General features: G+C 37.4%; 1 long non-coding RNA gene across 1 annotated transcript; it reads left to right on the top strand.

The window, feature by feature from the left end:
- Nucleotides 1-7099: 7099 nt before the first annotated feature.
- Nucleotides 7100-15658, top strand: LOC107197805 (uncharacterized). The gene is made up of 3 exons (XR_001518791.3): nucleotides 7100-7524; nucleotides 8353-8448; nucleotides 11318-15658. It is a non-coding gene; the product is annotated as an uncharacterized LOC107197805 (long non-coding RNA).
- Nucleotides 15659-27645: the final 11987 nt, after the last annotated feature.

Here is a 27645-nt window from a genome sequence, read left to right as displayed (position 1 = left end):
CATTGTGTCTCTATTTTGGCATCTCCAAGTGTCCTTCAGGCATCTCCAAGTATCCTTTTGGGCATCTCCAAGTGTCCTTTTGGACATCTCCAAGTGTCCTTTTGGACATCTCCAAGTTTAATTTTGGGGATCGTCAAGTGTCTTTTTGGGTATCTCCATCTGTCATTTTAGGTATCTCCATGTTTGTCTATTTGGGTGTTTTATTGTGTGTATCACTTAGGGCATACCCACTTTTTGGGTATCTCCAACTGTATATAACTGTATTTTGGTATATCCATGTTTGTCCATTTTTTTGTCCATTAATTGTGTCTCTCCTGGTATCGATTGCGTATCCTGGGCATCTCTAAGTGTCCTTGTTTGCATCTGCAAGTGTCTATATGTGCAAGTGTGTTTTTGGTATCAGCAAGTGCTCCAGCTGTCAATTTGTCATCTCCAACTGTCCTTTTGGTGATCTCCAAGTGTTCCTTTGAGCATCTCCAATGTCCCACTGGGCATCTCCAATTGTCCATTTGGGCATCTCCAAGAATCCCTTTGGGCATCTCCAATTGTCCTTTGGGCATCTCTAAGTATCCTTTTGGGCATCTCCAAGTGTCCTTGATGTGGGTGATGTGTCTATTTCGGTATCTGTAAGTGTTCATTTGGGCATCTCCAAGTTTCTATTTGGGTATCTCCAAGTAAGCTTGTTAATGGTGTTAAAATAGTGATTTCTTTGCATGGGCATTGGAAGCATCAGCTAAAAGACATGTATTGCAGAATGCTGGGGTTGAATGGAGGTGGGTTATTTGACAGATGTTTGTTAAATTATAATTTTTTTATTCTCCTAAAACAATTACTCCTAGAACTGCCAAATTAAAGCTTAGCCCCCTTGTTCATGTATCTCTAGTGATGCCCCTGACATGCACATAGACACATAGAAAGCCTGACTTGTATGTGACTTAATTTGTGAAACACTCTTTCAACACAGACAGTACTTGTGTATACAGTTGCTAGTGGCAGTAGGTCTCAGTGGTGTAAAAAGGGTGCAGAATATTTCACTGCAGAACCAGCGCTGCTGCAGGCAGTACAGCAGCAGGACTGATCATCACAACTTGTGTAAAATCCCTTCACACCCAAAAGCTTATAAAAGCAAACCAGAAATACAGGAGAGGATGTGAGAGAAACTGCTGAGGTTGTCCCCAACATCAGGCTTGTCACAATGTCCTAGCTGGCATTTTATACTCTTATGATTTCCTCCAGTTTGCTTTAACCTAAGAACTGTTTTTTTTTTCTCTTTCTCTCCCTCTCTCTCTCTCTCTCTCTCTCTCAGCAGAAAGATACAGCATTTCTGAACTTTAAAGCAGCAGCTCTCTCTGTCTACACAACCTGGAACTGCAACTGAGTCCCCAGCCCATCATCATTAAAATCTGCACACAGCAGTGATGGATAGAGCCAGTAAACATGAACCTATTGGCATCATGCCTCATGCCAGGCATGTGCCAGAGGGGTACAACGGGGCTGTGGAACAGAAGGAACTGTGTTCTCTGTAATAATGGTGAATTAAGTAGTGATCATCCATCATCACAACCTCACAGCAATGGAACAGAATATTAGATATTAGAGACACTTTACTCTTTTTAGAATAGCGACAACTAGTAAACTATTAATGATCAGATGTCTGAGACTTTTGTTCATGTACTTTATTGCCACTAAAACAACTTCTGTAGGGAGAAATTTAGAAGGCTTTTGCAGACGTCTCACCTCTTCCGTGACTTGAGGAACTCTACCAACAAGTTCCCTGATGACCGTACATAATATCATTCAATCATTTAAATTTAAAACTTACATTTAGGTTATATTTTTTGCCATTTTATAATTATGTAACACTAATCACTCAAATTAGTTAGTGTGTCTTGATATGTCCTTTTGAGTATCCCCAACTGTCATTTTGGACATCTCCAAGCATGCATTTGGGGGATCTTCAAGTGTCTCTTTGAGCATCTTTAAGTTTCCATTTGATCATCTCCAAGTGTCCTTTGGGGCATCTCCAAATATCCATTTTAATTATCTGATTAGCATTATTCGGGTATCTCCAAGTATCTGGTTATCTGGGTATCTCAAGGTGTCCCTTTAAGTATCTCCAAATGTCAATTTGGCCATCTCCAAGTGTCCAAGTGGGGACCTCTAAATTTCTATTTTGTTATCTCTAAGTGAATTATTTAATGAATTAATTAGGTATCTATAAATGTCAATTCGGGGACCTCCAAGTGTTCCTGTGGGTAACTTAAAGTGTCCCTTTGGGCATCTTTAAATTTCCATTTGGGTCCATTGGGATATCTTGAAGTATCCATTTGGCGATCTCCAAGAATCCATTTGAATATGGACTATTATCCATTTGGGCATCTCCAAGTGTCCTTTGAGCATCTCCAAGTGTTATTTTGTGCGTCTCCAAGTGTCTCTTTGGGCATCTCCAAGTGTCCCTTTGGGCATCTCCAAGTGTCCATTTGGTCATCTCCAATTGTTATTTTGGGCATCTCCAAGTGTCCTTATGTGCATCTCCAAGTGTCCTTTGGGCATCTCCAAGTGGCCCTTTGGTCATCTCCAAGTGTTACTTTGGGCATCTCCATGTGACCTTTTGGGCATCACCAATTGTTTTTTTGGGCATCTCCAAGTGTCACTTTGGGTATCTCCAAGTGTTCTTTTGTGCATCTCCAAGTGTCCTTTTGGGAATCTTCAAGTGTCCTGTTGGGCATCTCCTAGTGTACATTTGGGCATCTCCAAGTGTTCTTTTGTGCATCTCCAAGTGTCCTTTTGGGCATCTCCAAGTGTCCTTTTGGGCATCTCCAAGTGTTCTTTTGTGCATCTCCAAGTGTCCTTTTGGGCATTTCCAAGTGTACCTTTGGGCATCTTCAGGTGTCCTTTTGGGCATCTCCAAGTGTCCCTTTGGGTCTCTCCAAGTGTCCTTTTAGGCATCTCCAAGTGTCCTATTGGGCATCTCCAAGTGACCTTTTAGGCATCTCCAAGTGTCACTTTGTGCATCTCCAAGTGTCCTTTTTGGCATCTCCAAGTGTCCTGTTGGGCATCTCCAAGTGTACATTTGGGCACCTCCAAGCGTCCTTTTGTGCATCTCTAAGTGTCCCTTTGGGCATCACCAAGTGTCCTTTTAAGATCTTCATATGTCCCTTTGGACATCTCCAAGTGTCCTTTTGGGCATCTCCAAGTGTTATTTTGTGCATGTCCAAAAGTCTCTTTGGGCATCTCCAAGTGTTCTTTTGAACATCTCCAAGTGGCCCTTTGGGCATCTCCAAGTGTCCCTTTGGGCATCTCCAAGTGTCCTTATGTGCATCTCCAAGTGTCCTTATGTGCATCTCCAAGTGTCCTTTTGGGCATCCTCAATTGTCCTTTTGGGCATCTCCAAGTGTTATTTTGGGCATCACCAAGTGTCCTTTTGGAATCCACATATGTCCCTTTGGGCATCTCCAAGTGTCCTTTTGGGCATCTCCAAGTGTTATTTTGGGCATCTCCAAGTATCCTTTTTAGCATCTCCAATTGTTTTTGTTTTTGAGCATCTCCAAGTGTCCAATTGGGCCTCTCCAAATATTCTTTGGGCATCTCAAAGTGTCCCTTTGGGCATCTCCAAGTGTCCCCTTGGGCATCTCCAAGTGTCCCTTTGGGCACCTCCAAGTGTCCTTTTGGGCGTCTCCAAGTGTCCCCTTGGGCATCTCCAAGTGTCCCTTTAGGCATCTCCAAGTATCATTTGGGCATCTCCAAGTGTCCCTTTGGGCATCTCCAAGTGTCCATTTGGGCACCTCCAAGTGTCCTTATGTGCATCTCCAAGTGTCCTTTTGGGCATCTCCAAGTGTTATTTTTGGCATCTCCAAGTGACCTTTTGGGCATCTCCAAGTGTCCCTTTGGGCATCTCCAAGTGTCATTTTGGGCATCTCCAAGTGTCCTTTTGGGCATCTCCAAGTGTTATTTTTGGCATCTCCAAGTGACCTTTTGGGCATCTCCAAGTGTCCCTTTGGGCATCTCCAAGTGTCCTTTTGGGCATCTCCAAGCGTCCCTTTGGGCATGTCCAAGTGTTATTTTGGGTATCTCCAAGTGTCCTTTTGGGCATCTCCAAGTGTCATTTTCGGCATCTCCAAGTGTCATTTTCGGCATCTCCAAGTGTTATTTTGGGCATCTCCAAGTATCCTTTTGGGCATCTCCAAGTGACCTTTTGAGCATCTCCAATTGTTTTTGTTTTTGAGCATCTCCAAGTGTCCAATTGGGCCTCTCCAAATATTCTTTGGGCATCTCAAAGTGTCCCTTTGGGCATCTCCAAGTGTCCCCTTGGGCATCTCCAAGTGTCCCTTTGGGCATCTCCAAGTATCATTTGGGCATCTCCAAGTGTCCCTTTGGGCACCTCCAAGTGTCCTTATGTGCATCACCAAGTGTCATTTTGGGCATCTCCAAGTGTCCTTTTGGGCATCTCCAAGTGTTATTTTTGGCATCTCCAAGTGACCTTTTGGGCATCTCCAAGTGTCCCTTTGGGCATCTCCAAGTGTCCTTTTGGGCATCTCCAAGCGTCCCTTTGGGCATCTCCAAGTGTTATTTTGGGCATGTCCAAGTGTTATTTTGGGTATCTCCAAGTGTCCTTTTGGGCATCTCCAAGTGTCATTTTCGGCATCTCCAAGTGTCATTTTCGGCATCTCCAAGTGTCCCTTTGGGTATCTCCAAGTGTCCCTTTGGGTATCTCCAAGTGTGCGTATAATTTTTTTTATACGTATAATTTGCCCCCCAAAATGTCTGTGCACGCCACTGGTTTTAAATCACGGGCTAAGCGCAAACATTTGATCACATCACATTCACGTGCGTAAGAGTTCCCGTAGTGCGCACCGTGTGTAAAAACGCTTGCTGTGCCTAAAAGCGAGCCGTGCGTAAAAGCGCATATCGTGCGTAAAAGTGCGCGCCGTGCGTAAAAGCGCATGCTGTGTGTAAAAGTGAGCCCTGCTTATAAAAACGCATGCTGTGCGTAAGAGTTCCCGCCGTGCGTAAAAGCGCGCGCCATGCCTAAAAGCGTGCGCCATGCGTATACATGCGTGCTGTGCCTATAAGCACGTGCCCTGCATTAAAAAACATGCTGCGTAAAAGATCTCTGTGCCTACAAGTGAGTGCCGTGTGTAAAACATATTTTGATTACTGTAGATCTTAATCTACAGTTTAAAAATGCTCTCATCACATTACAGATCCTAAATCTGTAAAACACTCTCCTGCAGATCACTCAGGCCCGACACGCTACTGACACACGTGCTCTGTAGTGTTTACACACCACATCATCAGCGCACCCTTAAGGCGTTAATATTAAGCACCAGTATGGCTTCAAAATAGAACCAAAAGTATAATCCATAACCACAGAATTTTAATTTCAAAAATTAAACGAAAGGACTATTATTGATATAAAAAAATGTAATCATGTTTGTAAACAGAATATTTAATATTGAATGGAAAGTTTAATATTTAGTTTTGTGTTTTAGATTAATAAGAAATCTGTTTGCGCTTTTAGTATTTTTTATGACAAACCCGCAGCTGCAGTGTTTGCGCTCTAATACAACCTATTTAAGTTTCATTAATATTATAAAATTAATGAAGTTAAATGCCAGAATGCCAATTAATCCCACCTACTATCAGAGCCTTATTTTGTATTCAATTTTGTATTTTACAATAATAAATATGAGTTGGTTTTATATTATTATGTCTACTTTGTCTAAAAAGCACCTGTTATGTTTATATTTTGTATACAATTTTGTATTTTACAATAATAAACATAAAAGTTGCTTCTAATAGTTGTAGCTGCTGGTTAAGTTTTTATTTTTAATTTTGTGCATCTCATCCCCATGCATACATTTATTTTTACTAATTTTATGTGATACAAAACACTTTTTATTTGTTGTTAAACCCTCTATAGAAATACCTTTAAATCAAAGTAGAGTCTTGTATAAATGCGTTGTGTGGAAAAGCGCAATGTTTGCCAAACATTTGCTCACATTAAAATCAAAACAAAGTTTTCAGGTGTTGATTATTTATTTTAATTATATATTTTTTCTTTTATAGTTTTGTTTATATATTTATATTACATATATTTATCTAATTCAATAATCAACACATTACACCATAAAGAGCTAAAAAAGATTAAGCACGGAATGTAAAAACGCATGTAGGCCGTGAATGTGCCTAAAACACAAGTCATGCGTAAAAGCGCGGGTCCTGCTTAAAATCGTGCTTTGAAGTATGCCCTGCTAAAATCGCATACCGTGCATAAAAAAGTTTGCAATGTGCGTAAAAGCGCATACCGTGCGTAAAACTGCGCGGCGTGCGTAAAAGCGCATACCGTGCGTAAAACTGCGCGGCGTGCGTAAAAGCGCATACCGTGCGTAAAAATGCGCGCCGTGCGTAAAAGCGCATACCGTGCGTAAAAGCGCGCGCCGTGCGTAAAGCGCATGCGGTGCGTAAAAGCCCGCACCATGCCTAAAAGCGCGCCGTGCGTAAACATGCGTGCTGTGCCTATAAGCACGTGCCCTGCATAAAAAAACATGCTGCATAAAAGACCTATGTGCCTATACTTGAGTGCCATGGTTAAAACGCATTTTGATTGCTTAGATTTTAATCTACAGTTTAAAAATGCTCTCATCACATCACAGATCCTAAATCTGTAAAACTGCAGATCAGGTTTGACACACTACTGACACATGTGCTCTATAGTGTTTATACACCACATCATTAGCACACATTAAACAAGTGCACCAGTATGGCCTCAAAACAGGTCCAAACAGAACCAAAAGTGTAATCCATAACCACAGCATTTTAGTTTGAAAATGAAAGGACTATTATTGATATCAAAACATTTTAAATCATGTTTGTGAACAGAATATTTAATATTGAATGGAAAGTTTAATATTCAGTTTTGTGTTTTAGATACATAAGAAATCTGTGCTTTCAGTATTTTTTGATCAGTTGCGATTTTCTCAGCTGTGCTTTTAGATTAGTTTAGACCCTGTTTTTAGAAGTGGGTGGGGACTAGTCGGTTATTGGCTGCTGGAAATAAGCCCCGCCCACTACCGTCTTTCCACTCGCTCACGGCAGCACAACCCACGATTTATGGATTGTGGGAAATGGCTAACCGTCTCAGTGCGTGGGTTCGCGGACAGGCAAGCTGCAGCCTGAAAGCTTTTCCACGGCGGGGCCAGGAGGTTTTAAACGCAGTGCCGCCGCTGTGTTTCTGTCTGGTTCTGACCTGTTAGCTATACAATGCTAGCAGCGACCAGGTCTTACAGCGGCACTAAGGGCTCGTGCCCGGCCCGGCCCGCTAGCCTTCCGGCAGATCCTTCTACTCCCTCCCGCTGAGCGGCTCTGTGTCCCCCGGACACGGAGAGATTAACCGTGCAGACCCGGTTCGGTTAGTAAGCGCTCCGTGTGGATTAAACACCTGAACAGAACTCCTCTCTGACCTTAGAACCGCTCGACAAACCCTCAGCGGCAAAGCAGCTGCAGTGTTTGCGCTATAACACAGTAAGTTCCTTTAATATTTTAAAATTAATGAAGTTGAATTCCAGAATGCCAATTATCCTCACCTACTACCAGAGCTTTTTTTGTATTCAATTTTGTATTTTACGATAATAAACATAAAAGTTGCTTATAATAGCTGCTGGTTTAGTTTTTATTTTTATTTTTGTGCATCTCATCCCCATGCATACATTTATTTTTTACTAATTTAATGTGCTAAAAACACTTTTTAATCATGTTTATTTACTATTTAGGGATGGTTTATGAAATAAAAAGATGAATATGACTTCCAATGCAATATAATTTAAAAATCTATTAAATATTTTAGTTAATTAGATTTATTTGCTGTAGAGGTTTAATAGTAGAATATACGTGTCTTCTTGTGTCTGCATTACAGACATAAAACAGCATTTTAATTTTTTTTTTGCCATCATAATTTAGGTCTGAAAGGGTAAACTAATTTATTATAAATGGACCCAGATAAATGCTTCAAATTTACTTAATTCATAGTTTTTTGTTCATGATAGGAATTATACAGTACCAATTAAAAGTTTCCATACCTTTCTTCTCATTCAATGTGTTTTCTTCCTTTTTATGATTTTGTACTTTGTAAATGTAAGACTATATTATATCGATAATTTTTCGATATAAAAGCTAAACAGGAACACGTGCGGAATTATTCTGTAAAAGGTGTCACATAAAGCAGAATATGTTTTATACCTCAGATTCTTCCAGAAAAGTACCACTTTTATCTTTGAGGACAGATCTGCAGGCTCTTGGTATTTTAATCTTAGTGTTTTCTTGAGATCGATTCACCTGGAATCGTTTTCTTAGTGTCTTGAAGGAGTTCCTGGAGGAGCTGAACAAGAGTTGCTGCCATTCCTTCACGCTGCGAAGCTCCAGCTCACCCCAGATCACACATCGGTTTAGGTCAGGAGATTTTGGAGGACCTTTCTGTTGTGTCTGTTAACTGTTTTCATGTGGTTATTGTTCATCTGCATAGACATTGAAAAAGAAGATGTATCCGCACTTTTGATAAAGTAGGTCAATTAACTAAAATATTGTGTCTATAAATAGTTGAAACTGTTGACAGTAAGGAGGCAAAACAGAGGACTTTGCACTAATATAAAAACGCACCAGACACGTAAAATCGTGCGCAGTGTGTAAAAACGTGTTTCTTTCTTAAAAACGCGGCCGTGCTGCGACACATTTGCGCTTATACTCAAAAGAGACCTGAACCTGTATCTCTGTAAAGCTGATTTGAGGATACATTTGTTGTTAAACCGTCTATAGAAATACGTTTTAATCAAATTAGATTCTTGTATTAATGCGCTGTGTGGGAAAAGCGCATTTTTTGCGTAAAAACTCGCGCTTTGTGTTAAATTGCGGGCTATGCTCAACATTTGCTCACATTAAATAAAAACAAAGTTTTCAGGTGTTGATTATTTATTTTAATTATATTTATACTTTGTACTTTTGTTTATATATTTATATTACATATATTTATCTAATTCAATAATCAACACATTAATGAATGTACTGCAAAGCACTGAATGTAAAAACGCATATAAGTAGGCCATGCCTAAAATTGCGCACCTTTAGGCACCATGCATAAAAACATGCGTAAAAGCACGTCCTGCTAAAATCCTGCTTAAAAGTTTTCACCATGCGTAAAAGTTCGCGCCGTGCGTTAAGGTGAGCGCCGTGGGTAAAAGCGCATGCCGTGCGTAAGAGTTCCCGCCGTCAGTAAAAATGCACGCTGTGCTTATAAGCACGTGCCCTGCGTAAAAAAACATGCTGCGTAAAAGACACTTAGATCTTAATCTACAGTTTAAAAATGCTTCATCATCACATCACAGATCCTAAATCTGTAAAACACTTTCCTGCAGATCACTCAGGTCTGACACACTACTGAGAAATAGATATGTGTCCACTGGTGGCAATATTTGACCTTTCCCTTCAACAATCCTTACTTACCTGAGGGCAGGCACAGGTCTTGGCCTTTATCTCCTTGCTGGCTAGAAGCTGCATTCTTTTTTTTTTTTTATGGAAATCCTCAAAGCCTCCTTCTGTTGCTCTGTGGCTTCAAGATGTAATTCAGTTTCTCAAAGTGGAAAATGTCATGTACCTTCAAAGGCAATTCCGCCTCATTTTACACCAAATGGAAATTCTTTCCTATGTCGATTCGTTTTCAACCTTAGCAGCCGACTGAACTTGAACTTTGAAGTACTATAATAATTTGGATTGATTCATATATTGTTTTGTGTGAATTTTGTGGTGCTTTTATTTGCTTTTTTTATTTTTATTAATTATCTCATTTATTTATTTTTCTCAATTGTGAGTTTGTATGACTGGAGTGGACAAAAATCTGGGGTGGAAAAAAAATTTGAGCATACAAAGTGAAATTCTCCTGACAGAGAGCTTCCCAGACTCTGCATCTGCATCTACAATCTTATTTCTAAAGGACTCAGAAAGCTCTGTGAATCTGGCCATGATAAACCACTCACTCAGACACTCATTCTAATCCAACAACCAAGAGCATTCCAGACTAGTGTTTAAGGTTAGACTTCTCTATAATTTTATCTATACCCATGGCCCAATCATTTGCAGCTAATTCTTTTCTAATTTTAGATATTTGTTGTAGTAAGATTTTTTTTTATTTAATTAATTTTTGTTTATTACATTCTACAATGTAAAGTGACAGTCCAAAGGTTTTTTGTTTTTGGTAAGGATTTGTAATTGCACATAACATTCATAAGAGAACTTTTAAAACATGCATTGTGGTGCAGAGTGAATGAATCTGTTGATTTTAAAGACGTGCTCTATTTTATGTCGCTCTTCAGTTCTTTTTAAGCATTTCTTTGGTTCATCAATGCATGAATGGACAGATAAAGACTATATTTGCTGTTTCGATTTCTCCATGTTCTCAGTAGATTTTGTATCGGCACCATTAGTAGTATCATGGTTGCTAAGGTAACTTGCAAAAGCTGTTATAGCCAAAAAAAAATATACTGTATGTGTCATTGCAGGAATGGTAGCAGAAACACACTGCTGCCATTTATTTTAATATTTTGACCTCTCATCATTTAGGAATATAACTCCTTTTTAACTTTTAACAATATCTTAAGGACTGTTGCTTTAAGTTTAAAAGCAATTTTAAGGTTTATTTGTTTTGTTATTAGAAGGTTCATTTCTCAATACTGTTCAAATGAAGCTCAAGTGTTTATGTGATTAAAGGTTTTCATGCATTGATTGTAGTGCTCAAATCATGATTTTCATCCTCCCATGTGGCCTGTCTCACCTGAGAGACTGACAGAGACAGCATTGGTCTGGTTGCCATGGTGATACATATTTTCCATCATATCAATTTCTGACCAACTAGAACATGAAGGCTTCTGTATGTGACTTTTTAGAATTTATAAGCAGTTGACCACAATTTGAACTTAAAAAGACAGATTTTTTTTTTTTACCATCTACATCTAGAGAAATTTAATTTAGCCAGCCTTGCGTTTCATTTTTTTGATCTTTTAAAGCAGGACCTTACCTATCTACCAAAAAGTAGCAGAGTCAGCTTCCCTGTTTATTCAATAACATCATACATAATTCAACTCCCATATTCCCAACTGAGTCTAGAAAACCTGAATCTACAGCGCCATGTTCACTGCAGCTACAGATAAGCAGAGTAAAGGTGTGTGTTGGGAAGTGTGAACGGGTTGTTATCAGGCTGTAGGTGGAGAGTGAAGGTGACATTAAGGATGTGCAGAAGGCTAATTGTCTCTTAATTGCTTCTTTCCCACAGGCTCTGCCACAGTCTTCAGGGAACAGGGTTTAACCCCTAGAACACCTATTCTGCCTGTGAGATACACTACAGTGCCCTTCATGCACTACGACACCAGGGGCACCATGGGAAAAAGTCTATATAAGTCAAGTCAAGTAGTTTTATTGTCAATACTGCATATGTGCAGAGGATTGAAATGATGTCTCTCTCCTTTCCAAAGTTACAGCAAGTACAGCAAAATAAAAGGATAAATGATAAAAGAGTGAGAGACACTAAATGAACAATACAACAAGGTCACAGATATGGACATATAAGTGCATATCGGAATATTGGCAGTTTTTAACACAGTTTATTATTGAGTAATTTTAGACAAGCTCTATTGGACCAATTGTTATGATTTGATGAAATGTATCATTCTTCTTTATTACTGCTCAACCAGAACAGATCAATTTTGATTCAGCAATAAGGCCTAATTGATATGCTGGATGCTCCTGCAATTGATAAATCAAACAATGACTAAATTAAAATTATATATAAGCCTGTTCTCTAGCAGCCACATACATTTGGAGCCCAATATATAAAATTCTAGCTTCCCGATACATACTAAAAAAACAGAGGTACGATAGAAGTACTTCCTTTTCAAAATTGTACCCTAAAAAATATTATATTGGTATTTACAGGGTCAGATGTGTTCCCTCTGAATTACAAAGTCTTTCCAAACAGCAGGAAGCACAGATTTGTACAATTTAAGCAGCCAAAAGGTACATTCGGTATTCTGGATCACTGTACTTACAAACAGTATATAATTTAATTCTACATTTTTTATTTGAAAGCTAGACAATTTTGGATAATCAAGCTCTTGACACATATCCACTTGATGATGATGTGTATAATCTTTACCTACAAAAACAAAACATGGGTACAAAAAAAAACTTCAATATAAGGTACAGCCCCAGCAACAAGATTTGTACTTTTTTAAGTACAAATCTGTACTTATTTTTTTTAGTGTGCCAGACATTTGCTTGCTATGTGTCTCTTAGTGATTTGGGATAAGTAGGACCTAGTAAAGTATAAAAACTGTCTTTGTACACAAAGTTTATTCTAATGTCCTCATATGGGACTGGATGATCCCTGCCATTTAGGATCAAAAGGACCCAAAAAGTGTAAAACCATTTTTTTTTATCTTTCTATAGTAAGTGCATAAACTAGTTTTAAACATATAATTCAATGAGAATTTTTACCTGCCACAAGTTTCTGTCTAGACTGGCTGTAAACACATTTGACTGGGATTTCCGCCATCTTCTTTTCAATCAATTGAGGGTAATGTTGTCATGTGACCACTAGATGGTACAGGCAGTGTCCCCATATGGCCAAAGGTTCAACATTTCAACCTGTTCAAAGTTTCAAGGTGTAGAGAAGCAGAAATGTAAAGGCTTCATATGAGGATGCAGGATCTCAAGAGGTTAAACAGGTTATTTTCTTTTTTTTTTTTTTTTGTCAACAAAAATGTTTGCAAAAAAAAAAATAATATTATTAATTATATTAAAAATATGTACTAAATGACAGCAAATGGCAAATGTAAAATTGCTGCCTCAGGTTGAGGACACAAAACCTACACTAATGAGCACAAGACAAGTTCAAGAATAAAGAAGATAAAGTTTATTCATTTTTGTGGCTAGAATCAAAAGTCAAAACGAGTCAAATTTTGGATTTATGATGTTCATTTCTGTAACGCTTATGCTAGCTAAGGTTAAGGTAAGAGCTAACCTGCTCAGGAAAAAAAATAGCCAGCTTGTCATCTGTCTTGTAGTCCGTCTGGGCTCTAAGCTCTCTCCATCTATCAGACAAATTGCCAATGTTTCCTTGTCTTTTACTCTGTCACTGGTCATAAATCTTTTTTAGAAGGATGCTAAGGCAGAAGAATGCTGTGTTGTCCTGCTATTGTGTTCCATACCAGGCAACCCGCGTTGTGGAAATAGGATGGGGGAATGGGCAGTGGGTGGGATCACAGGCTAAAAACAAACAGATTTCTGCTTTGTAACAGACAGTTCAAAGAAAAACATACTTGCTGAAGCTTTGCTGTCAAGAGATTCCACTGCTCAAACTACTCAGCATGTTTCCTTAATATTTAATTATGACACATGGATCATTGTCTTGCTGCAGAATCCAAGGTCACAAACTGATGGACAGACATTCTTCTTCAGAACTGTCTAGTAAAGGGGAAAATGTATGGTTCCATTAATTACAGCTAGGCCTTTTTGTTATTTTTAGTCATGAGCGGTTTTTGCCTTTGAACTCTTCCATGGATACCGTTTTCACTCATTTTCTTCCTTATTATTGAATCATTAACACTGTTTTTAACTTAGGCAGTGTTAATGACCAGTAGTTCTCTATCTGTTGTTTTGTGTTCTCTTGGGACCTCCTGGATGAGTTGTCCATGCCCTTTTGGAGTAATTCTGGTCATCGGCCACTACTGAAGAGGTTCAACAGTTTCCATGTTTTCTTCATTTGTGAATAATAGCTCTCACTGTGATTGGCTGGAGTCCCAAAGCTTTAGACTTTAGAAATGACTTTGTAGTCAGACTAATAGATAGTTAATAACTTTGTTTTTTTTTTCTGCAAGGGGGCAAATACTTTTTCATGGCATTGTATATACCTAAAATATACCTCAAATAACAAAATTACAATAAAATAAAAATGTAAAAATGTATAAATCCAGAAACAACACAAAACTGCAGAAACTCCTATACAGAACTAGAACTAATGACCTACTGATAACCTTCAGTTCAAAGCATTTCTCATTACATCAACATCACTTTTGTATTTTGTTCTTCACAAGGCGTTCTGTCCATACGGTGAGTGCCCTGCTGGGCTGACTGATTTAGACAAAACATCGCCTCTCTCAGCTTCTTTATTCTCTTGACAGCAGCAGACTGTGGCTGTGGCAGTGACAGGGGCAGAGAGTAGTAGCTGGGATACAGACAGACAGATTCTGGCTGTGGAGATGATTGGACAGGTCTAAGAATAACCTCAGTGACCGGTCAGCTCAGTTTATCTGGTTCTTACACATGCATTTACAACACAACAGCATGGCAAGTCCATACATTGAAAAAAATATTTATTGGCTCAACCTAACTTAGTCAAATCGTCATTTTGCTTTGACTCAGTTAAGTTGTAAATTTATTGAATTTTAAGGTCATTCAACTTAATTCAGTCAAGTTATAATTTTGATTTGACTCAGTTAAGTTGCAAATATATACAATTTTAAGTTTATTCAACTTATTCAACACTAGGTAGGATTTCTTAGAAGTAAAATTACAGCTTGAAACTCACTGCAGCGCTCCATTGAGGTGTAATAGGAGGAATAGTGGTGCTCTCGTGTCTGTGCCAGGCTCCTCTGAGCTCAAACTAGACTCCTAGGTGAGTTTTCCTAGGTGGCCGTGACCAACGCTTGTGAGAACTGCGCCTCTTTCGAGAACTGCGACCTGCTTTCCGACCTGTATGTAGTGCTATTTGGAGTTGGTTAATTCTTTACAGAAGCTAATCTGTATCTGTTCGAATCTGTTCTGTTCGTCTGTGCTGTACTATTGTGAGGAGAAGCTCCAGTGAGTTCAGATAAGTACCAGATGAAGACAGATAAAGTAGATCAGGGTATTTCTGTTTTGTAAGAAGCTTAAAATGTTAATAAGAGAGTTAAATGGTTATTAAAACAACAAGAGTGTAAATATGTGATGTATAAGTTGAGTTAAAGTGTTTGTTTTATCTGCTAAAGCTGTAGGCTAGCAGGCGGAAGCTAGCAGCGATTAGCATTAGCGATCGGGTTAAATGTGTAAATATATCATGTTAGGTGTAAAATATGGCTGTTTGTAAGCTTAGCTTGCAGTAAATTGCCACAAACTGAAATATAGATTTTAGTCTGGGGCTTGTAAAAGAAGAAGAAATGTCTTGTTTCAGTCGTGATTACAATAAAGTAAACATTTCATGCTAAAAGAGACAAACTGATGATGGTTGTAATTATTTTCATGTGCTTTTTACTTTCTGATGGAAAAGTAGCGGAGGAGGGTGGTTTATCTATCTATTTGCAGCATGTTATTTGTTATCTGTTACAGTAGCATATTTTACCTAAGTTGTTCCAAATACATATTTTCCATTGTGTCAGCTACATGTGTTTAGTTCAGTTAATTATCAAGCAGTATCAAAATTGCCCAAACTGCTAATTTTATGCTGCATCAAGTAAATGTAAAATATATTGAATGTAATTAAAGAAAACACAGAAAATGTAACACTTTCTTTTAACAAATGCTTTTTTATGTGTCTTGTTAGTTGGCCTCATTTATGTTCTATAAAATGTGTTTTGTAAGTTCTGCTGACTACCCTTTAAGGTCAACCAAAACAAATAACTTGTGTTAATTACAGGCTTTACATAAATGAGCACAATACTATAATATATTTTTGTTCATTTAAGTTAGCAACTGAGAATTTATTACAACAATGTAAATATCTTAATGTCAGTCATATAAGCTTGCAATTATGCAAATATGACCAGCTGAATACAGCCAGCTCCTCTGATTTGCTGAGTCAAACAAGCAATGCTGAAGCTACCATGGTACAGTATATACTCATTAATAAGGTAGGTTAGAGAGAGATAAATTAGAGAGAGAAATAAAGTATAAAGACCTGTTTTACAGCCAGCTCAATGATGAAGCAGAGGAGAAAGACAAAAATTCCACACTAACAACCCCCAATGTTTGGCCCATTGCAGTGTGATGGAAATAATCAAAGCACTGTCCATTTTTCAGTGACCCCAATTAGCCGCTGCCTGGTTTTCCCAAAGGAAGAAACCTTTATCATCTAAAATAACAACAGTCTGATATAGAACAGCTTATATAGGCCTAGTTGGGCAGATTGTGAAGATTCCACTTGTGAGTCAAAAGCAAAGAGAATAGAACATTGAGTCCGGCAGCAAGGAGAGAGAGCAGGATTGTGAGTGACATACCAAAAAACAAAGAAAGAAGAATAAAAAAGAAGAGCTAGATTGAATTGTATGACTGTGTTTGGGAAAAGGTGATAAATATCACCAATAATAGGGTAAATCATATTCATACTAACATAACATACTACCTGGAGATCATCTTGTCTCATTAAACAGTGTTATTAGTGCGTTACACTGACACTGACATGATCTACAAAGATCATCTTGTGATTCAGGTTAAACACTCTCCAGCATGCTCATAGCAAGGCAACGTGATTTATCGGACCTTCCATTTCCGAAGTTAACCGGGCGTTTAACATTCTATAATGCACAACGTCACCTGCGTACCAGGAATACAACATAGACAGCAGTATCACCCACAGTGGACAGGGCAGTGGGTGGTAATGATAATGAATGGTGGCTTCAGGTTCAAATTGTCCCTGTGAACAAACAAGCAACTCAGAAATGAAAAAAAATCACATTCACATTTAATGCAGGCAAAAACTGAACAAAAAGGTGCAAAGCCGGTTTTCCAGAAGCTTGCTTTCAGGAGTTAAATGTCAATCCCTTCATCCCTAGTGTAACTTTGCAATCTCATTAAATATGGATTTCTGAAGGAACATTTTAAACATTTGGACACTGGAAAAGATGGAAAGACAGTTTTGAGAAGAAATATTGGAAAATAAATGGGCTATTTTGTCATTGAAACACATGAAGGATGGGCATATTGCAATCAGACAGGAGCTGGCCAGGTGGTTGCTTTACTTTTGAGAGACTGTCAATGTTTTCCACGGTTTATTCACTAGGCAAAAAAAAACTTCTCTACAGCTTCTTGTGTTTTAATGTGATTCACCGTCTGTTTATGAACATATTTTCAGGTATTTTGATGGTGTTTCTGCTTAAGTCATGGTGCTGTGCTTTGCAAACCTTTACAATTAAACTTATTAAAGCATTAATGGACTGGCCTTCTTATAGGAGTTCTCTACCAAGAGCATTAGTGAGGTCAGGATGTTGAATGATCACAACCTCACTTCATCTCCAACCCCCCCAACTTACCCTGCTTTAAAAGAACTAGATAGTGCAGGATCATCATTCTAGAGAACACAGTTCCACTGCTCCACAGCTCAATGACAGGGGTTTAATCTTCAATAGGTTCAGGTTTATCTGCACCAGATAGTACTATTCTGTTAACAGAACTCAGAGGTGAAAAGTAACAAATACTCACTAAAGTACCTTACTAAAGTAGAAATTTTGGTTACTGGAGTAATAATTTATTTTCCAGACTACTTTTTACTTCTATATTTTAACACAATTTTCTACTCCTTACATTTTAAAATGAGCTGTTAAAAAACATGTCCAGATAAATCTTTACATCAGGATATAGTGAATTTGATTGTGGTTGGATGAGAAGTACAAACATAAACCATTCTGACACCCTATTGGTTTATACCTGATCCATGCACATGCACATGCACATGCCACGTCACACTCCAGCAAGAACATAGCATATGTATGTAGCCTAGTATGAAGATGATGCATACAAGAGAACCCATGCTCTTGAAATGTCCCAACTAAGCTACTTTAATATATTTGCATTGTACTAAAATACATACATTTAATGGTAATATATGTGGCTGAAACAGGAAGCAAAGATACAGCATAGCTCTGGACGACCCAGTATTCTAAAAGGAGAATTGCCGTTAAAAGAAAAGTGTAGTCCAGAACTACAGGCTTAATCCCTGTGCAGAAAACCAATCCACAGTTGTTGAAACAGTTAAATCTCTGTGTAAAACCTGCTCACGATGCATGCAAACGTTTAGCTTAACCCACTAAGAAGCCAGTGATGAGAGTAAAGTGAGCAGCCTGTCCTGCCGCAGAGGCCTAGATATCCAGCTGAGATCACCAGCTGCCCCTCTGTCTCCTGCTTATGCATCTTTCTCTCCTTAATGACCAGACTCAAATCCCCCCGGACCTCAGAGCACTGAGCGCAAAGACACACTGAGCATGACAGAGGGGGAGGGTTAATAAATAGGAGGAGGAGGGGGCATGCAGCTTGCTGTTTTTATGCTCGGTAACACTTTATAATACTGTTCCATAGTTAATAGGTAACTAAGCAGTAACTAAGCAGTAACTTATTAATAGTGCTGCATTAATACCTAAATATTTTCTATTAACTACCAGGGAGTACTGAATAATTACTCAGTAGATAGTACTGAACTAATGATTATAGTAGTTCACTATTAACTTCACAATAATTACTGAGACTTACATATCTCCCAGAGAACTACTTACTAATTATGTCTCCTTTATAATAACTATTCATTAATTACTGCTCAAATCAACATTTACTACTGAAAACCTTTACATGCCACCTGGGGAACTATAGATCTAAATCAGTCTACACAAACAATTATTCTATCAGTGGTGATATTAAAGGCATATTGAGTGACACCATTTGTAGTAGTAGTAACCTTAATTACCTTATTATCATCATTATCTTCCAAATATTAGCAGCATATAGTAAATTAATACAGTGTGTCGTAATCTGCTTAAACCCCAATTTTGAAAGAAAAAAAAAACTTTATAACGTAATATTATTACATAGTAGACATTATTTATGTTCTCCAGAAGACTCTAAGACTGTACTCAATTTTGTTTTAATGGTCACTGCTTTAATTTTCAGCACCAACCTTATAAACGTTCATCTTTAGCCTTGCAGTCTCACAGACTTTTAGTGCCCATTATTAGGGTAATTACGGTAATTCCACAGCGCCGGACCGCTAGCTTCTATCAGTGTGTTTATCTGCTGCTGCAGGTTATTCTATCAGTGGTGATATTAAAGCCAGTGACACCACTTATCATATATTAACCTTACTTACCTTAGTATCCTCAATATCTTCCAAATGTTAGACACTGAAATGTGCAGCAGTCTGCTTAACCCCCCTTTTTGTAATGTTCTGTCAGTGTGTTACAGGTGTTTATTCTAAACCTGTGCTCTTCTTCAGTCCTCCTGGAGATGTGCTCAGTAGAAGTGATGGCTCACATACAGCTTTACTCTAGGTTGTGTCCTACATCCTTATTCTGGGGGAAATCATGTTTAAATGAATAAATATTTGTGTTAGATAACGAACTAGGCAGGAGTTAACAGCAGCACATGTTAACCCATTACTAACGACTGAGGAGTTACTGTGTTCTTCTTTAGGAGTTACTGCAAATCATACCACAGTATTATAAAGTGAGAAACATGTTAACTAATTACTAATGACTGAGGAGTTACTGTGTTCTTCTTTAGGAGTTACTGCAAATCATACCACAGTATTATAAAGTGAGAAACATGGTAACTAATTACTAATTACTGAGGAGTTACTGTGTTCTTCTTTAGGAGTTACTGCAAATCATACCACAGTATTATAAAGTGAGAAACATGGTAACTAATTACTAATTACTGAGGAGTTACTGTGTTCTTCTTTAGGAGTTACTGCAAATCATACCACAGTATTATAAAGTGAGAAACATGGTAACTAATTACTAATTACTGAGGAGTTACTGTGTTCTTCTTTAGGAGTTACTGCAGATCATGTCACAGTATTATAAAGGGAAATATACATTAATAATAATAATAATAATAATAATAATAATAATAACACACATTTAACCTAATTAACTAACACACACACATTTAACCTAGTTAACTAACACACACATTTAACCTAGTTAACTAACACACACATTTAACCTAGTTAACTAACACACACATTTAAACTAGCTAACACAATTAACCTAGCTAACACACACACATTTCCCCTAGCTAACTTAGCTTGCTAACTAACACACACGCATTTAACTTGCTAACACACATATAACCTAGCTAACTAACCCACACATAAAAGTTAACTTAGCTAGCAAACGAACACACATAACCTAGCTAACTAACACACATTTTAACTAGCTAACTAACACACACATAACCTAGCTAACTTAGCCAGTTAACTAACACACACATAACCTAGCTAACTTAGGTGGCTAACGCTAACTACACACACAACCAACTTAGCTAACTTAGCTAGCTAACACACATCCTAAAGCTGGTTAACAACCCACAAAGAGTCCTCATCTGATCCGGGGGTAAAACAAGCTGGAAAAGATCTCAATATCTTGATTACTAGTTTATTTTCAATCAAATACAGAAATATGAAAGCAGCAGAGTCTCTTTTAATCCTCTTCCAGCAGCAGCAGCAGCACAGCAGAGAATTTACACGAAGGACCTGGGGCCTCATGTACTAAGACTTGCGTGGACTTCCTACTAAAATGTTCCGTACGCTCAGATCTGAAAAGTTCCGTACGCACAAAAAAATCCGGATTTATCAAACCGTGCGTAGGCAGAATTCCACGTACTTTCTCTTAGTACATCACAATCAACTTGAAATCAAGCGCAAATGCACGAAAGCAGCACACTTGCCACGACTCCTCCCTCAATTACGCAGAGTATAATGTTATATTATTATTATTATTATTATTATTATTATTATTATTATTATTATTATTATTATTAATAATAATAATAATATTATTATTATTAATATTATTATTATTAATAATAATAATAATAATAATAATAATAATAATATTATATACGCATAGCGTATAATTACCCATGTTTTAAGTTTTATTATTCTAAGATAAATGCTTTCATTTAAATGCTTTAAATGAGTTGCCTACCAAAAAGACACACGTCACGCACTCAGCTTGTTTTCTTATGCTCTTGGAAATCTAAAACTGCTTATAAGCCAGTCATCATCATGAGCCAAAAAAACATAATGGTCACGGAAAATGCGCGCTCAATGAATTCGGCCATTAGCAGTATTTTCCAGTAATGCCAACGCTGCATCTCCAACAACTCCAGCGCAAACCTGATCTAGGCTAAGTGGAAACACGTTAAACGATTATTTCTGTAAGACAATGAAACTGTCTGATTAATTTACTTTATTTTACCCAATAATGCTTACTTCAATGTGTGCATAAAGGATATCTTAATAGTTGTAATTTCAATGCATCGCCTCTAAGTGTCGCCAAATGACAAAAACACAATACATACGCACAAAAAAAAGGCGTACGCCCAAAACAAAACTTCCGTGGGGGAACGCACTTTCACACGTTCAAGTCAAATTTAGTACATCAGACCGTGAGCGTGAAATATGGCGTACGCAATGTTTTTGTGCGTACGCACCTTTAGTACATGAGGCCCCTGGAGAGCTGCGTCCGCTGTGAAATTACCGTAATTACCCTAATAGTGCGCAGTGAAATAAATCTCTGTGAGACTGCAAACGCTGAAGATCCACTTTTATAAGGCTGATACCTAATATTAAAGCAATGATTGTTACATTATTACTGTCTTACAGTCATTCTTAGAGTCTTAGATGCCTTCTGGAGAACTTTCATCAATGTCTTCTATGCAATAATATTACGTTATAATGTTGTTTTTTTCTTCCAAAAATGATGGTTAAGCAGAGTAATACACACTGAAGTATTTTACTATATGGTGCTAATATTTGGAAGGAACTGAGGATAATAAGGTAATTAAGGTTATCACTACTACAAATGGTGTCACTTGCTTAATTCAAATATGCCTTCAATTAATATGCATTTAACTCAAATATGCCTGATTTAGATCTATAGTTCCCCGGGATGTAAGGGTTTTCAGTAATTAATGTTGATTTGAGCAGTAATTAATGAATAGTTATTATAAAGGAGACATAATTAGTAAGTAGTTCTCTGGGAGATATGTAAGTCTCAGTAATTATTGTGAAGTTAATAGTGAACTACTATAATCATTAGTTCAGTACTATCTACTGAGTAATTATTCAGTACTCCCTGGTAGTTAATAGAAAATATTTAGGTGTTAATGCAGCACTATTAATTAGTTACTGCTTAGTTCCTGCTTAGTTACCTATTAACTATGGAACAGTATTATAAAGTGTTACCTTATGCTCTTTAGCTCTGTGTCTTGCCTGAAATTTGAAAGAATTTGTCAGCATTGTAAGCATTGTTACTATTAAAATAATAATAAAAAAAATTAATTCAGTTAAATTGACTTGATTTTTCTTAACCTCATTGTGACTCCAATTAATCATATGTCTTTTTAAGATTACCCCCTCCTCCTTTCTACAACCCCCCATTCCCCCACCTGTCCCAGGCTAGTTTCTGTCCTGGGGTGTGATGTTGTTGTTTTTTTCATAACAGACCAAAAGAGCAGCCGTCTTTACATGGCGCATATGTTCACCCAGGTCAAATGGCAAAAACACACACATGCTCAGGGGACCCCCAAGGCGGTCCTGCAGTCTGCCAGCCATCAGGCAGATGGCTTCAACAGGAGCACCAACCTGAGGAAGAATAAAAAACGGCTATGGCTGCTGAAAAGATGAATAGTAAGTATGGAATTAAAAAATGTTTATTTATTTCACAAACAGACAAAAAAAAAAGATAAATATTAGGGCTGTCAACGTTAAGGCATTTATGCACATGATTAATTTGAAATCACTAAGACGTTATTATTTTTTAAACGCAATTAATTGCGCCACCAAGTTTGACCCCAACTTCTGCCGTAATCTGCCCCGTCCTCGCCCAACAACAACACAGATTTTTTTCTAGAGCCGTTTGCTTGTGGTGGGAACGTAATCCGGTTTCGATCTGACCCAACTATCAAATTAACTTCTTTTTAACGGAGCTAAACTGCGGCTAATAAAGCACAGTTTAATCTGATATATTAGCCAGATAGTATACTGCTATGTACAAACGCTGTCTCTGCTGCTCCATGCTGCATGTGAGTAGATGTGTGCAGCTACACTGCACGTCCCATTGAAAACACTGTTTGAAAGCACAGCGGCAAATTTTCAGCGTTCTGTGTAAAAGCAGCTTCACACTGCACAAATATACATGCTGAAACACAGAATCTTTTCGCTATATTTACTTTCTTGCTGTCAGGCCAGAAAGCTTTGGCCAAGTAGAAACATGTTCGCATAGTTTATTGGTGCACATTTTGGTGCATTTATGTTTATGCCTGTGTGAAAATTAAGTTCTAATTCAGACAACCAAGCTGAGATATTTACAATAAAGTAAAAAAAAAAGTGTCTTCTACCAATTTGTCATTAATTCTTTATTCCAGTGCCCAACATTGTCTTTATCTTCTTTTAAACATACAAGAAAATTCTAGTACTTTAATTGACACCCCTAAAATATATAGAATTGCATATCTTATATTCATTCTTTCATTTACATTTAAATATCCACTATAAACTTGTGTCTTAAGAAGAACAAGTGCGATTAATCGCAGTTAATCACAGAAACTTGTTGTGATTAATCAGATTACATGTTTTAATCGATTGACACAACTAATAAATATATAAAAAAGATTCAATTTAAAACACAAAACAACTCATATATCAAATGTCAGTCACCAAGGTTTCTCATGATTCAGACACTACTAAAAGAAAAAGAACGATTTGTGCCTGTTTCTAAGCCCTACTAAGTCACACATAGAACAACTTTGTGCTTCAATTTAGGCTCAACCATCACATAAAGTAAGCAAACTTGTTTAATTCTTTTATTTGTGCTGCCAGTGATGGTGGGGGGGGGGATGGGGGGGGTCGTTTTCTGGAGCCTAAAAGGGGTCCAGAACCCCAAGGTTTAGTAATTACATGGAGAACAAAAACTTGAATGCAGTGCTGTCAGCTGCCAGCAGAGGGAAGCAACAACAAGGCACTGAATCTTTTGGGGACTCAAAATCCCAGAATACCAAGGGGTAATCAGTGTCAACCAGGTTCACCTGTTAATACATGGATTTAAGACCGTAGCAAGCTGTAACACATTTTTTTCACTTTTGTTGAGCGGTGACTGGTAAGTTGAGCTGTGAAGAAAACAACTTGGAGAAAAGAGAACATTGCTTTTATTTTTCTTTATGTAAATCTAGCATTTCTTTCAATCGATCATGTTTTTCCTTCACAGTACAGCAGTGGAAACATTAATAGAAACATTTCAGTCTTTTCTTATTTCCTATTTGTTTAGGTATAGTGATTACAATTAAATGTATTATGTAAAAGTTATACTGTAATAGTGTAATCCTGAACAGTGTGTCCAGGTGTGTTTTTACGGTTTTAAAAAGCATACTAAAACTGCTGTAGTTGCTAGCTAGTTAAACATGCATTAGCATTACTAGGAAAAGCTAGCTGCAGCTTAGCCTGTGTGCATTGCCTGTTAATGTGAATGTATACTTACATATTTTGCATTTCTGGTGCTCTGTACTTTGTGGTTAGTGATTAAATAAAGCTGTTAATGTACAAATGATTTCTATTATGACCCCTGGGTGTAATTTCTCTTTGAGTGTTGGCCTACGCTGTTTTGTTTGTATTTTTTTTAGCTGTAGTACCAAGGTTGGGCGCTAGTAGTCACACTATAAAAAGGGCCTGGAAATGTTTGACCCAGGAGAGAGATGTATCATGTTTGATATTTTAACTTTTGTTTACTCCCTGAAGCCACATTTCTTCATGTGTCAATAAAATCATTTTGGTTTATGTCTGGTGTTTGGTCTGGCTGGAGGTCTGGGGCGAGAGAACCCACTTAAGACCATGTTGTAACATTTGAAAACACTACATTTGAGTTCATTTTGTCATTACCTTCACTTGTTACAGGTACAAGTTCATGGCTAATACTAGACAATAGATGTATATGATGGTCTGAAAGATAAGGCCGAACACTGAGTTTAACTTTTTCTAATATCAAAGATTAGCCTACACCAGAATGACCCAGAGCTAGGCTTCTAAAAGAGCTAAAAATGACTAGCCTAGAGAGGCAACACAAAGCCACCGGAAGTCTGGGGTTATATACTAGTCAAAGAATCTTATGTTTAGGTCCTTGCAATGCTTAAAAAAAGGCAATGTATTAGATGTGGGCTTTTAAACACCTGTTGCCAAGATCTGCAAAGTGTTAAAAAAAAAAATAACCACACTGTAAAACCCAATAGGACCATGATACTAAAAACCTTTGTTGTAACTGATTACCTACTGAATCAGTTTCTCAGATTTTGCTATTTATAGGTATATGTATGAGTAAAATAAATTGTTTTATTCTATAAACTACAAATATTTTTCCAAAATTCCAAATAAAAATAGTAATTTAGAGCATTTATTTGCAGAAAATAAATAATATAATGCAAAAAAAGTTTATATTCATAACGTTTTAAGAGATCAGAAATCAATATTTGGTGGAATAACCCTGGTTTTTAATCAGTTTTAATGCATAGTGGCATGTTCATCAGTCTTACCCACTGCTTTTGAATAACTTTGTCACTCCTGGTGAAAAAATTCAAGCAGTTCAGCTTGGTTTGATGGCTTGTGTTCATCCAGCTTCCACTTGGTTATATTCCAGTGGTTTTCAATTTGGTAAAATCAGAGTAACTCGTTTTTAAGTGGTCTCTAAATATTTTTCTCAATACTATATTCTACATTGGTTTTAGTAAGAATTTCATAATATAATTTCTGCTAATTTAACCAAAACACAAAATACATGCTAGCATATATATATTTTTTATCAATTGTTTTATATAATTCTACTTAAAATGTGATGTTCAGGTGAATTTAATTTGTAGATTTGTATTAAGTCTTCTCTTTGATTTCATTCAAGTAACTTTTTTAAAATACTCATAGAAAATTAGATTAAGCAGGAAAATGCCATAGAGTGATAATTATTGAGAGCACAGCCAACACAGCTTGGAGTTAGCAGCTCAGAAAATTATACTTGTTTTTACAGCCAACAACACAGAGGCCAATCAATTAATCATGATCTACACGTTTATCTCAGGTAACCCCATGGAGAATCACTACACACTGAGGGTGAGTGTCAGAGAAGGGGGGACACTCCCAGTATGCAAACAGCCAAACTGAACAGAAGCTGCCAATGGCAACTCACTAAACTCATAAGTTGGATCAACTCTGTTTAAATGTATATGTGCTCACAAAAACTCAAAATAGTTAAGTAATGTTTGGAAATATCCAATTTTTACGTACAATTATATTTGAGTTCAGACAAATAGTGGGTTTACAAAGCATGATTAAAAGCTTGTGGTGATGGTGTGGCCACTGCCAAATCCAGTTGCAGGCCTGGAATTTTTTATAATTTTTTATTAATATTAGCCACAAGATGGAGCCAAAGCTTTACCTGCCACCTTGCACCAGATTCACACTACATGATTTTCTTAAGCACTACAGTACAAATTACATTCATAAATATCACTTTAAAACTTACTGTATAAAACAGAAGTCTTATGTTAACCGTGTTAACAATTGGAATGAACCATCAGACAGTGGAAACAGGTATTTTGGTCAAATGAATCAGTATTTCAGAAGCTTTTTGGAGAAAATGGACACCAGAGCTTCAGACTAAAGATGAAAATGTCTTTCAATCTCCACTGTAGAGAATGTATGTGGAATTTTGAAATGGAATTTTTTTTTACTATCCTGTAGTGTTTGGAAAGAAATACGGTACGAAATAATACCAGAAACATTTAATCACTTGGTGGATCATTAAAATATTCCTTTATTTCTGTAATTCAGTTTAAAATGTGTAACTCATATATTATATAGATGTATTGCACATAAAGTGATTCATTTTAAGCGTTTATTTACTTTATTGTTGATGATTATGGCTTACAGTCAATGAAAACCCAAAAATCAGCGTTTTAGAAAATTAGAATATTATATAAGACCAGTTGATGCTTTTGGCAGTGTGGGTAGTGTGTCAAGTCCTGCTGGAAAATGAAATCTCTGCACTGACTTTGGACTTGATAGAACACAGTGGACCAACACCAGCAGATGACATGACTCTCCAAACTATCACTGGAGTTGGTCCACTGTGTTTTATCAGGTCTAGAGTCAGTTCAGTGTTTTCCTGCAAAATCTTACAGCACTTCATGCTACCCTCAGCTGAGAGTTTTCCAGCAGGACTTGGCACACTGCCCACACTGCTAAAAGTACCAATAGGTCTTACATCTATATAATCTATGAGATTCACATTAAAGTTTCACAGAATTAAAGTGATGAAATAATGAAATTAAATAACTTTTCAATGATATTCTAATTTTCTGAGATGCACCTGTAGTAGAGCCCGAACCCGACCTGACCCGACGCCCGACCCGAAATCCGGTCGGTTCGCGCCGAGATTTCCCACCACATTCCTCGAAAGAAAGAAAATAGTCTGAGATGTAGGCATCTGTTTTTTAATTATATTTTTATTTTTAAATAAAGCTCTGGTGTGATAATCACAATGTTGCTAAGTAATCAATTATTATTGTTAACGAAAACGAACCAAATAACGAAAACTGAAAGTG

The sequence above is a fragment of the Astyanax mexicanus genome, chromosome 13 (genome assembly GCF_023375975.1).
Source record: "Astyanax mexicanus isolate ESR-SI-001 chromosome 13, AstMex3_surface, whole genome shotgun sequence".
Classification (NCBI taxonomy): domain Eukaryota; kingdom Metazoa; phylum Chordata; class Actinopteri; order Characiformes; family Acestrorhamphidae; genus Astyanax; species Astyanax mexicanus.
The sequence above is the reverse complement of the archived record's forward strand: the minus strand, read 5'-3'. Positions and strand labels throughout refer to the sequence as shown.